This window comes from Apis mellifera, linkage group LG7 (assembly GCF_003254395.2).
Source record: "Apis mellifera strain DH4 linkage group LG7, Amel_HAv3.1, whole genome shotgun sequence".
Lineage (NCBI taxonomy): Eukaryota > Metazoa > Arthropoda > Insecta > Hymenoptera > Apidae > Apis > Apis mellifera.
Genome location: NC_037644.1, coordinates 14,090,325 through 14,104,037, shown reverse-complemented (window position 1 = coordinate 14,104,037; position 13,713 = coordinate 14,090,325). Strand labels below are relative to the sequence as shown.

Below are 13,713 nucleotides of genomic sequence, written 5' to 3'. Positions count from 1 at the left end.
ACTTCTCGACTCGACGGTGATACATCAGCGATGGTAATGGAGAGAAAGCGCGACGCGCGCGAATTTTTTCCCCGAGGCCGGATACGGTCGACGCGCGTGGGAGCAACCTTGGATCCATCCATCTTTCTGCACCGGGCTAAATTCTGCCTCCCTGCCTCCGTACCGATTTTCCGTACAATTTCTTGCGACGGTAAACGAACTTTCCACATTTTTCTCTTCGAGGAAAAAAACGATCGCGACCCACTCGACGGAGTTAAATAACCGAGAATATTCCACAAATTGGCGTAAATCGACGAACCATTGGCTTGAGTGGATTGTTCGCGCGTACGTAGGTATAAGTAAGTAGGTATATAGAGGAGAGCTTTTCAATAGGAAGACATCGTTCCACGGATAATCGATCGTTTAACGCTCATCACCGGTTTTCGACGTTCCATTCGAGACGTGTCTTACGCGTGTTTGCACGCGCGTTATACGAATACGTGTACGAGTTTTTTTCCCGGCCAAACTTTGCCAATTCGACGATACGTAGATGTTAAATACGCATCCACGAAGGCGACAGACTACCGCTATTTATTTATTTCAAGCTTCATATATATGTATAAATATATATTTTATAGATATTATCTATAAACACTTTGTTATTCACGCTTCGACACCTGATTAAAATTGGGAAAGAAATGGTATGGAAATATTGGTTGTACACGGTGATCGAAGGTAAACGGAATAACGTCGCGAGGCGGAAAAACGTTTTCTCGCGAACAGCGTCGAGTCGCGAGAAGGAACGTTTTGCACGAGAGATACCCCGTTGCTCGCCCCATAAATCTCTCTTCTTCCTTCTTCTAATCACCTTTTTCGATTTACGCTCGCTTCGAATACCGTTCCCCGCACTTCGATGAAAAAACTGTCTCGAAGAACCGTCCTTCGGGGAACAGAATGGAACGGAGAAGAACGATCTCGTCGACGGAATGCGAAACATCGATCCCTTTTGTACGTAGTGTATATAGATATTGAAGAAAGAAGAAAAAAAAAGCAGGCACGTTCGAGGGATGACGGATAAGGAGAGCGTTGATTTCAAAGATTCGACGTTTCCCCCGTGCTGTGTTGGATCGCGTGAAACGGAGAAAGAGGGAGGGGAAAGAGAGAGAAAGAGAGAGAGAGAGCAGTGGGAAGACAAAGTGGAGGATGAAGGCACGACGCAGGTGTGGCTAAACAGCCGGCAACGAGCAATCATGCGCTATTAAAATGGTGCAGCTCGACTCCGGGAAGCACGATCGGTTATACCAAGAGTCGAAACCAAGTCCCGCTAATGCGGAGTCGTGAAACAAATTTATGCGTGCGTATCAGATGTCGGCAATTACGGTGAGTTAACGTTTCCGTGAATCTCGGGAAGACACTTCTCCTCGTGTAATCGCCGGGATCGACCGCGATCCCCGTTCCGTCCGTTTCCCGCTCGTGGGATCATCGAGCCCATCGTTCGAGAAAACATTTGACTCGTGAAATCCTTGGAGCCGAAGTTTAAAACGTTAATCGTTAGAATTACGCGCCATCGATAACTCTTGATTATACGCTTTCCACCGATTATCTCCAATTTTTAAATATTCCATTTGAAAATTTCATCTCCTCGTCCAAGCGAATTTCTATCTAAGAGAAATGTGTACGGGGATAACAAAAAAAGAACCGCAACCTATTATTACTTTTAAAAAGGAAATTTTCGAAAATTTACGTTCGAATCGTTGGAATCGCGACTAGTCTCGTAGCATTACGTATGAACGCTCCATTTTTCCAATCCTGTAAACTTCAACGACATGTGGAAACTTTGCAAAACTGATATAAAAGAAAGGAGATAATATGCATAAATTGACGAATCAACGATATATATAACAGCGGAATATACAGCTATTGCGAAAGGAAATTACATTGCGATGAAACGATGATTTTTTATTATCATTTTTCCATCCGTTGTACACGGATAACGGATTAAGATAAGCAAATGCAAAATAAATTCTGTAATGTTCTCACGAGTTTACGTCTCGTCTCTGTACGCCTGGCTCGTACACGCGATAATTAATACGAAGCGATTGGTAGCGTTTAATCGGCCGAGTCGAGTAAAAAGACGAACGAGATAAAAAAAGAATGGCGAAGAACACAGGTTGGAGAAAAGAAGAAAGGGAGAAATTGTTCCCACACGAGAAGAGAAGCTTAGGGGCTTGCCGCTCGCGCGGCATTGACCTTTAGCACCGCGATCCGCGTTAATCCTCCTCCTCCCCCACCTCTACTCGGATTCAACGATGAATGAAACGATCCCGGCCATTAATCGTCTCGGTGCGGCGCGGCGTGGCGCGGCGCGACGTTTCCACGAACGAACGCTCGACTCGGCGCCCGAGCTATCCCGATCTCCATTCCAATTCCAAGATATTTTGAACCCTTTCAGTCGGTCAAAAAAACGCGATTGCGAATTTTCGTGGGAGAAAGAAAAATTGATCGATTATCGACTCCGCGAAACAATTTCAATTTTACTTTTCAAATATTCGAAAGATCGATCGATATTGTCGCTTGATAATTTTTACGAACGAGTCGCTCGTCTTCTTTCGATCGTGGAAAAATCGGTGGATAGGTAGTCGGTCGGTTGCGACGGAGAGAAGAACGAAAGATATTCACAATTATTTTATTCGAATCTTTTGTACTCGACGAGTTTTTTAACCGATAGCTTTTGAAAAAGTCTTATTATTTAAATACGTTATTACAGGATATGGAAGGTCCTGGTTTACGAAGCGAAGGTTAATTTCTCCTCTTTCTTATTTCATTATGCAAATTTGCATCGGTAAAAACATCAAGGATCGATTTAACCTAGGTAGTTTTCCACGTACCATGCACCATCAAGCTCTGGCGATAACTGGTTGGAAAATTTTACGAGTGTCCAATGAAAAAGACCAGGTGGATATTACTAGGAAAATAAAACAGTCGGTAATGAAATCTTTCGTTTACGTATCGGTTTTTAATTGATAAAGCGTTGAACGACCGCACAGTGCGTAACGTTCGTTTACAGTCCGAGGAAACATTACGCTCGGTTGATGAGAATTTGACGAAGAGATGAATTTGAAAGAGAAAAGAAATTCCGTTGATAGGATTCGTTGAATGAAAACGGATGATCGCGAGGGATCGTTTAATGGCCGACGCGTTCGATCATTGTCGCGCGATTGCTTCGTTAACGATCGTTTTACAAGCTTGGAGGGAAGGTAACGATCGTTGGATTATACCTCGCGGATAGATTGCTAGAATACATACATAGATAAGTTTTCAAACTTTCTCCAAGACAAAACGTACGACGCGAAAAAATATTAAACCATTCTCTTCTTTTCGATTCGTTCTTTCGCGAAATGCATATATCATCCCTTTCGCCTTTTCGTCGCGAATAAGCAAACGGGAATTTATGTAAATTCACGGAAATTACGAAATCGCTCGCGTTTTGATTAAATTAATAAAATTATCTATTCAATTCTCGAATAGTCGAATCGATCGACCCGTACGCGTTCGCACAATGTATATTATTCGATCGCTGCGGGCAACTATTAATTCTCGAGAATAGGAGGAGTTATCAGATGAATACGCTAGATGAATTCTAACTATACTCGGACCGATTCCACTTTTGCGCCGCGTGTATAATTATTTCTAATCGGGCATCAATTTCTAATCGTAAATTTTTAGAAGAGCTTGGAGAGATGAGATTGGATGGCATAAGAATTCGGTAAATAAATACGTAAATACACGCGTATGTAGGACGATGCGTCATCGAGGCTGATTTCCAACTTTTATTGACCTTGCTCGATAAGATACGACGTGTAAATCACGACGTGTGTGGACTAAATTCCATTCTAAACATTATTTATACACGTAGGTATACTCGATATTATTTACAAGGGGACGATGCTCGAATCAGTATCGGTCGCGCGATCGTCGCAAAAGCAGTTTTCGCTGTTTCATCGAGACATTATACATATATACGCGTATTTTTCGTCGAGATTCGCAACAATATCGTTTGGTCGTTTGGTCGCAATGGTGGAAAAATTCGAAATGTGAAAAGTAATCCCATCGGTTGATCATCCGTCACGTTGACGCGTCTCCACGGTGAACAATGACATTGGCGATTTCTGCTTTTGTTCCGGCTGGTTCGTTTCGAGGTTTCGTCTGGCCACGTAAACCAGTTGGAGCGTGAAGCGCGTAGGCGGTCGACCAAGAGCGGGACGAGACACGCGTGTTTACGCGTTTCCATAATAAAACACAATGCATCGGGAGGTATATTCTTCGGGCCTACGCCTCGGAGATCCGCCATTCAAGGTTTCTCGGGGTACGTCCATGCAATCGTAAAGCAACGTCCATCGCGAAGGAAGCGTGCCTGCCTCTTGAAATGTTTATACCGAGAGTTCTTCTCCACGAGCTCGGCCACAAAATCTTGTGGCGCAATAACAGCGCAAGGACGCGGTTTCGACGTCGCGATCGTGAAAAGAACTCGACATGTCGGTTGGTAACGGGAAAAAAACTCGCGATCGTAAACCTTTTGTCGCCATCGACACGGTCACCGATATCTTTACGACACGTCTTCTGACATCGAGGATTACATCTCCGTAATTATAGGAACGAAGAACATTGATTTCGATAAAGCAAGTAGGCGATCAAGACACGAGACGATGGCGATCCATTTCGTCTAGAGAGCAATCGAACGAACGTTTCATCGTTCTCGAAATATTTGATTCTTCGAATAAGGATAAACCGATTCGAGATAATGGAATTTAACGCGCTAACTACGAACCATGTTAAGTTAGGTCAAGATTTGGAAATCAATCTTGACCGGATATATTATTCGAGATTGAATACACGTTCGATCGAAAAAAAAAGAAATATTAATCACGCGAGGATAAAAACGAGCGAGATGACCAGGTGCAGCATCCTGATCTCTCGCGTTGTATTACAAGGCGTTGTAAATTTGCATATTTTTTTCATTACGTGAAAACGTAGTAACAGTGATAATCTGCGCGAACAAGAGGAGGAAGACGCACGCACACGCAACAACGATATCGAAAGCTCTACTTTGGCTCGATTCTACGTTCTTCTTATCCACTTCCTGAATCCTTAACGAGAGAGAAAACTCGGATAATCTAGGCGAATGTTAATCGCATCCTCGTGGATTACGTGGCTAATAGTTCGTTCTTTCGTGATTTAAGGCAAGCGATCGAGGAAATTGTCTCGACGCGGCGATCTTGGCTTACGATTACGACGAATTTACCGTATACGTATATTTAAATGAGTGACGAGTTAAAAAAGACGATCGTAGTTGATGATCGATGCAACAACCGCACGCGTCCGTTTCCTGCTTTTATTCATAGCGCTTTAAACAAGCCCGATCGGAAAACGGAAAGTGAATTTATATATATATTTTTTTTCTCGTTTGGAAACTGTTGCGTGAAACTTGACGTTCGACTCCGATCGACAGCTCGATTCTGGTTTATAGACACACGGTAGTGACATGTGCTAACCGGACGCTTGAAATCGATCAGCGGGGATCCGTAAGCCACACCTGCAATCGATAGCCACCAGAAAACCGCACGCGTTACGTTTCCTGGCAATGAAGCGCTCCTTTTACGAGGACGCGGGAAAGGGATGTCGTAGTCGGAGCGATGCGGACGGTTAACGAGGCTCGACGTATATCGGGTATCTTTAATATCGATATATTAGGTAAATAAGGTAAAAAGGTGGCCGCTAGAACCAGGGAGAGAAATTTCTTTTCTCCTGTCACTCGAGAAATGTAAAAATCGAATCTGGATTCCTTAGACTTCAGAAATCGAATTATACACAGTTGGTTTAATTTAATCGAGAGAAGAAACGATACAGAGAGGCAATCTGATTGACCTTTAAAGTTTAAATTTACGCAATAGGTACGCAAATAGAACGTAATCGCGAATATATAATGCGTATATAAAGTGAGTGATAAGTTTGATTTCCAGGAACGATACACGTACTTGCTTTAATCGAACAAACTAACGCGAATCGACGAAAATATTTACGTAAATTTGAAAAAAATTTGAAAATTATTCGTACATTTTTTTTTCTCGGAAAAAATAGAAATAGAGTTCGACAAATTGACTTTTCGAACTACTATATATTTCAACATTTCGCAATATTATTAATCGTGTCATTTTATTTTTTTTTTTATAAAGAATAATGTTATTGCTTGATCGAGTCGCTCTAACTCGTTCTTCGAGAATAAAGATGAGTCGATTCTGGTGAATACGCCTAATAAGCATTCCACTCGGAATTTATTTCGGAAGCATATATTGCGATAATTAATTGAAAAATAAAAAAAAGAAAAAAAAAAGAAAGAAAGTAAACAGCAGGAGAAGTGAAAAATGTGACGCGATACGAAAGAAACGCGAAGTAATTCCGGTCAAGGAAGCTGAATCTGAAAATTATATCGAGCTCGGTTTCTACTTTCTTCCCCCCTCCCTTACTTTCTACTCCGTAACTAGCAACTCTGCATTTAGCGTGAAAACAAGCCGCTTTGTATATTTCATGCCTTCGCGTCGAGAACACGAATTTTAAGTAACGAGTCTCGGGTCACGATAAATTAGCTTTGGGACTAGTTTCACGGAGATACGTTCTCTCCCGGTTTCGGACCGCGAGTGACGTTGAAATATTAAAACGAACCGGAGTCCGACCTTGTCGACGATCCTTTTTTTTACTACCGGTTCATCTCGTACTTTGTGCCTTGGCTCGAGTGACGAGCACACAATGAGAAATCGCTTCTGTTTGGATGCTGCCTTCTGTCTTCTCGCTTTTAATGTCTGCGCTTCGTTTTCAGACATTCTCGAGATCTTCTTGCCGATTGCCTCGTCAACAGAGGCACCGAGAGAAAAATAAAAGGAGGTCATCTTGTTTAATCGTAAGTATCAATGTTTCTACGAATAAAATCGAACGGTATTCTCTATATTCGATTTTTTATCTATAATCAGACTATATTATTCTCTAATATCGACATCCTCTCTCTTTTCCAATTTTGAGGCGTAATCGTTCTTGCAACATTCTTCGCGCTTCTTTAATTCGACTTTGCGATTTTTCGACGAACAACGAGATATACCATATCCCCTGCGCCATTATTCAAACAAGGTATATATATATATCCCGTTCGTACAACCTACCGTTCAGCGAATTCCTTCGGGCGAAAGAACGAGGCCTGTCATCACACGCGGAAACGAGAATATGGAACGTGGTCGCGTCGTAAATCGACACGTAGCACCGAGGACGAACACCGTCTCCTCTTTCCGTGAGGTCAGCGAAGGAGCCGGAAATGCGGGTCTCCATCGGGCACCGTGGACGTGTACTTATGCTCTCGCTGGCCTCCAAGGTCAAATCGTTGCCGAGATCGGCGACGATCTCGAGAGAACGAAGGTAGAGAGGAATAGGACAAGATTTATCGAAACGAAGATTTTTGAGAAAAAAAAAAGAAGAAAAATCATTCTCATGACGAGAACGAGGATTCTCTTCCTCTTTTATTTCTGCTGTTTATTTTTTTCGTTTCCAAGTTGGATTAGATTAGATTGATCAGGCTAGTTGAAAAGTAGCAGTATTCCGCGTATCGAGATAGTCGAACGAATGACGATAAGATGAGAAACGTATTCCCGAATTTTCAATTTATTTTAGATTATTGTTCTACGTGGTTACATTTTTAAGTTGACGATACTGCATTTCGAGACGGTGTTTTATTATAAATAAAAGAATGTTTACGAATCCTTTCGATCCTATTCTGACAATGTTCTCGATGATAAATTCCTCGATATTCTCGACTTCTCGAAACCGTCATTCGATTGGAAAAGAGCGAACGAAAAGTTTGTGGTCACGAGCAATTAGATGATTCATAGAACACGTTTGTGTTTCTATTTGTGTTTTACGAATAAAAGCTTTTTTATTCTTCGTCTTTAACGGGTTAGTGATTTCAGCCTTGATAAAGAATAAGTGTACTAATATGTGTGTATCAATATCGACAATATCAGAAATTTTTTTCAGTTATCGCGGCAATACTCCGTTTATCGAACTTGTGGAATTTCTCGAGTAGATAATTGAACGACAAATAACACAGGGATTAAATATTTTTCGTGCGTGGTTCTCGCGAGAAATCTTTCTCTTTAATTAGCTCGGTGTTAATTTTACGGAGATCACGTCATTGTGATAAGCACGCTAAACTGGCGACCGACGCTATACCGCTCGTTACATTTCGTTCACCGTGTCTTTCGTAGAGGCTTTCGTTTCTCACGCACCGTCGCTCGCACTTTGATACTAAAATTCGAGTAATTTGAAAAATTGTGCAACAGTGACGAATATGCCCTATTAATTTACACGGATAAAATATATATAAGAGATACGCGTAGATAAAAAAGTTCTTCGTGTAAAGATTTAAAAAAGAGTGTAAGAGAATATATTCGTGATAACTGAAATTTAATCTCTCAACGTTAAGTCTAATAAATCGAGTAAACGTATCTAATGTTTTCCGAGAAATTTTGCCACGTTAAGTTTCATTACTTCTTATTACGAGATGCGAATCTTATTGTCACTATGAGCATTGATCGGCCATGAAAAGATATATTTCACGCGTCTGATGTTAAAATTTTTAACAATTTTCATAACGAAAAAATAATTAGTTTCGAATAATTGTTTGTAATTTCATCGCGTTATTCGAAGAGTTAAAAATAGTGGAGATTGAATTGAAGGAGAGCGGTTACGCTTCTTCCTCTTTCGCGATTGTTCTTTACCTTTGCAAGGATGACAAAAGATAGGCGCTATTTTTCACGCTAACGGAGAAGAGGAACAGGAGAAGGAAAGCATCCGCTCGTACGTGAAAATTGTATCGCGATCCGGTGATTGGTCTGAGAAACGTTGGAAATCGTTACGACACACCGTATGTCACGATGGCCCACGAAGAGACAAAGAAACGTTAGATGCATCCGTGAATAAAATCGTGCTCGCGTGTATCTAAATGTTCCCACGTGTTACTGGGTCAGTATACTTTTTAAAAGCGAGTACCGTACGGTCACCTTAACCCCTTAGATAATCTACCAACCTTTGGGGTCTTTCTTCTGTTATAAAGACATTATTCTCGCTCGAAAACATTTCTCGTGAACGCATCTTCGAATTTCAACGAGATTTGTGGGAAAAAAAAAATTATTTCGACACGAGGAAGAATAAAATCGTAATTAGCTTTGTCATTTATTTCGTCAAAATAATGAGTCGTGTGATGATCTTAAGCAAATAATTACGTTTGTTTTATTATAGGGATCGAATATACTCGTCCTACGGAGAATAAGTTTGGGGATATTTTATTCGATACGAAGATAAAAAAAAAAATAACAATTTTAACTTCGATATTTTGAGAATAATATAAGAATGTAAAATCATTTGTTGATGGAACAAGGAGATTCTATTTGGATTTTCTTTGTAAAAATGTAATTAAAAAAATCGATCTTCGATTATTTATCGGATGATTCATCGAGCAGTAACAAATTTGTACGACACAGGAGATTAGCTGTATAGCCGGCGATCAACAAATTGTTACCAGTTTCTTGCGACTTTTGTCCGTCCTCCGACAGAGAGACTTCGCGCGTCACGGTTTATCAATTGACGACGTTATCGACAACGCGAGGCAAACGCTTACACATCCATTACACGTTCGGGATAATTGCACGGCTGCTTCGAACGAGAAGACTCGCGGCTAATTAACGTTTATCCCTATCGGCGGGATCGTTACGCGGTCTTCGAGAGCGACCAGACCTCGCAAAAACTTCACGAAACTTGACGTTCCCGCGATTTCCACAAAAGCCATCGCGATGCGCCGCAGCTCGTAAATCCCGCCGCTTACCGTTACCACTCGACGAGAGAAGGAGGCACGAAAAGAAACGAAAAAGAGAGGAAAGAAGAAGAGTCCGTTCGAAGCGCGAAAATATAATTGCATTTCTCGAACACGATGCCTAGCGTGACCCAAAAAAACGGCGAATCATCCACGGATCGGACGAGATTTTGCGTCAAGACGATTTCCAAGAGTTTAGTGGCGGTAAATCTCACGGTGCAAAGATTAGTTTTGCAATGGTCCGAGCCAACGGTGAATCAACAGTGACACGATGAGACAATACAAGCAGGGACATGGATTTGATCCGTTCATAGGTTAGAAGCGTAGGCGACGGTTACCGACGGAAATCCGCAGACGACCTGCACGAATCGTTCCGTTAGGTTAGATTGGTCGGAACGTAAAACCGGATTCTTTTTGGGTTGCTACTGGTAATACGCAATAACCAATAACGTTTGTACGATTTTGAGCTGCACGTTCGAATGCGAAAGGTAAGATGCCCAATTTTAAGGTGAAGCAAATACAGTTATAGCAGAAATGTATAGGAGGAGAAAAAGGGCGTTTAACGATGCGGTTAAATTGCTAGTTAAGAATACGAATTTTTAAGAGGAAAATAAATGCGGGAGAGAGCATTATCTTTTGAAATACGCTCTTTCGATATCTTTTTAAAAATAGATATACAGGTTTTATATATCGATTCATAAGTTTGTTTTTTAAAGATTTAAACGACGGAAGAATCGTCGATAAATCACATTCGCAATTACAACTTTAATTAGACCATGTAACAATATCTAGTTAGCGCAACACGATCGTTTAATCGGCTACGTGACTAACGAGAAATGTCGCTTTACGAGCGTGAAATGAAGGGACTCTCGGTGACCGCCTAATTAGTTCGTGAATCGGTCTGGAGCCGCACGATGAACGGATAAAGATAAGATTCGATAAAAAACATCACAGTCGGATCACTTGTCTATCTACGATAGAACCATTAACGCAATTATCAAACTATTATCATCCCGCTTTATAAACGATACTTTCACCTATTGCCACGATCAAATTCGATACTATAAGCGGTTAATTACCTCGAACAACGTCACAGCCGTTCTAATAGGTGTCTCGATCGAATAGGCGTCTAATAATCGAAACGTTAACGGGAAATTGTAGAAAAAGCAACGGTCGAAATCGATTCGAATGAAAATTGCACGAAATAGATGAAAACAAGCAAATCCTGGTACGAGCGAATCGATCCTCGGCTATTTTCGCCGTGAATTACGATTCTTCTCGTAACATCGTTGCGGTCGAGTTTTCTGCAGCCAATTTTATCGATCTCGATGAAAAATGCATTAGGATCGATTCGCGGATCCCGCGCCACGTCCCGACTTTCGAGCAGACTTTTCTTCATAGTTTATAGAGTGGTGGTCGTACACGTTTATCCGCGCAAACGTTAAATAGACTCGGTCTGCGTGGCTAGTCGGAAAACGGTAGTCGTGTCACGAGTGGATAAAACGTGTACCCGTCAATCGAGATGCCAAGAAGATCGATCGAGCAGTTACGCGTTAATTGTATAATTCTAGAGGCAAGTTGCTCGTTACGCAACTCGTGGCCCCACCGTCCCATTGTCCTCTCGAAGCCAGACGTACTCTATAGCCTGTCGATCGAACGCCGCATCGAGTCTCGAAATGCCGTTGTCGTTGCCGTAATTATGCACGCGAGCTATTGCATATTCGTGATACCCGTATAATCCGCGTAAAGTCGCGCGAGTGGCAAAGGTTATCGTTCCAGGTACCGGGCTCGATCGATACGTTTGCCACCGTTTGGTCGATGTTACCGGTTCGACCAACTTCTTCTTTTCTTTCTCATATCTCTTCCCTCATTGAAAGAGAATCGTCGCGTTGGACGTTTCGTTTCGAAAGAATCGGCAAGGTTCACGATACGCTCCGCTATAACAACGTGTCATTATCGAATACATAGGACGGAAGTAGCTCGTCGAAGTGATAATGTTTCTGTCGAACGAAGCGACGACGGCTATTTCTCTCGCGATAAACGGATTCGATTATTGGAATTTGCGCGCAAGATTCGAGGTAAGTCATAATAGAGGCTGTTGTTCGAGGAGAAAGACTCCTCGAGAGAAGATCCATCGAGAGAAGACGCGTGCGTGACTGGATACGCACGTTTGTCCCAATGGCGGAGAGGTTAGGTAACGGTGCAAACGGTCGAGTAGCGAGCAAGCTGCGAGGAAGATGCGTGCGACCAAGATTCGAAAAAGATATCTCTTTCGAATCCCGTATCTCGTTTCCACCCAATTAGTTTTTCGAACGATCGTCACGATCCTCCAACGTGATCCATATTTTTCCACGCTGGACAATTGCCAGTCTTCAACGATTATCGTTTCGTTCGCAAGAGCGAGACGGTGCAACGTGAACAGAAGAGACAAGTCTAGGAGAAACCCTTCGAGTTTATACCTGGTGGAGAGATATGGGACTCGAGATCTGGGAGGAGAGAAACGGAGAAAGCGAAAGCTCGAGTCATCGTGATGAATCCGGAAGTTTTCTCCTCGGGGAAGAATTCCGGATCGAATCGTGACGCTCGCCTGGCCGAGGACACGGTTCGATATCGAGACAGATGGACACGAAAAGAAGAGAGATATCGAGGGTTGGAGGAGCGAGACGAAAATTATAAAGAGATATTTTATTCTCGATATGGTTCGAGAATAACGTGAATCGGAAAAGCTATTCTCGCGTTGACGAAATCTACGATTGGCAAATTTATTATTGAACAAAGATCGTGGTATTCTTCGAGTATTCCCCCTACAATTTTTAGCAGGACACGAGACAAGACGCGGACCACCTGTACAACATTTTCGAAACTCGACACCGAGCTTCCACGTGACTTAACGAGCCTTAACGATCGACCGTGCAAGGTTTTCTTTTTTTTTTTTTTTGAAGTTGCATGCTTCTCGATCAAACACCGCGGGTATTCAGGGGCCAACCAGATGTATGGGAGGTAAGTCGAGACGCGGTAAGGTCTAACTCCGGTTGGATCCTTCGAACGTAAGGTCGAGGCGTCATTCCTCGGGACCACCTGGTAACCGGCAATCGTATATTCTTCGGTCCTCGAAATTCCTATGATTCGAAGCGGAAACGATCCTGCGCCGGTCGATCGAGGATTCAAAGATTCGTCGGAAACATTACGAGAGGAGAAATTCGCGAAAAGAATCGATCGTTTCGAACGGATTTCTCAAATGGTAGTCGACTCTCGTGGTTAAAATTATCAACGTTTGGGAAGGGAAGATTAAAACGCAAGTTTCGAGGAACTCGTTTGTCATTTTTAAGAAAGTCTCTTTACAATTCGTCACCGTTGCGCGAAACAGCGAGTTCAAAGGTGACGACGCTCGGAGAATCTTGGACGAAAATACAGTTGTGGCAACTGTGAATAAATTTGCTTGACCGAATATATATCGGGAACGAATATATAAATTTCGCAACGAAATTCGAATCGGAAAAAGAGAAAGAAGAAAATAAACGCGAGAGAGATATATTTAGAGGAGAAATTTTTTTCGGAAATATTTGATCGGAAAGTTGGAGAGTTAAAAGCGCGGAAAGGTAGGTTGTACGAGTTGTTGTTGGCCGCAAAAGAATCGCGTTCTCGCGTTGCGGGATCGGAGGAGGATGGCGACCGGCAATAAATTACGAAGATTGATGTTTGGCAAATGAAAGGCGATCTGGCGGAGGCAGCAGAAGAAGAAGAAGAAACGGCGCGCCGCCGCATGGCGGAAGAAGAGGGGTTTAAACGGGCACGGTGGAGCGCGGTCGGAAGAGCTGACAAAG

At 42.4% G+C, this 13,713-nt stretch overlaps 1 protein-coding gene across 3 annotated transcripts in view; it reads right to left on the bottom strand.

Moving 5' to 3' along the window:
* The window catches only part of LOC408897 (nuclear receptor coactivator 6), a 168,035-nt gene that overhangs the window by 80,895 nt on the left and 73,427 nt on the right, over positions 1-13,713 (bottom strand). The gene's annotated exons all lie outside the window — the stretch shown is intronic.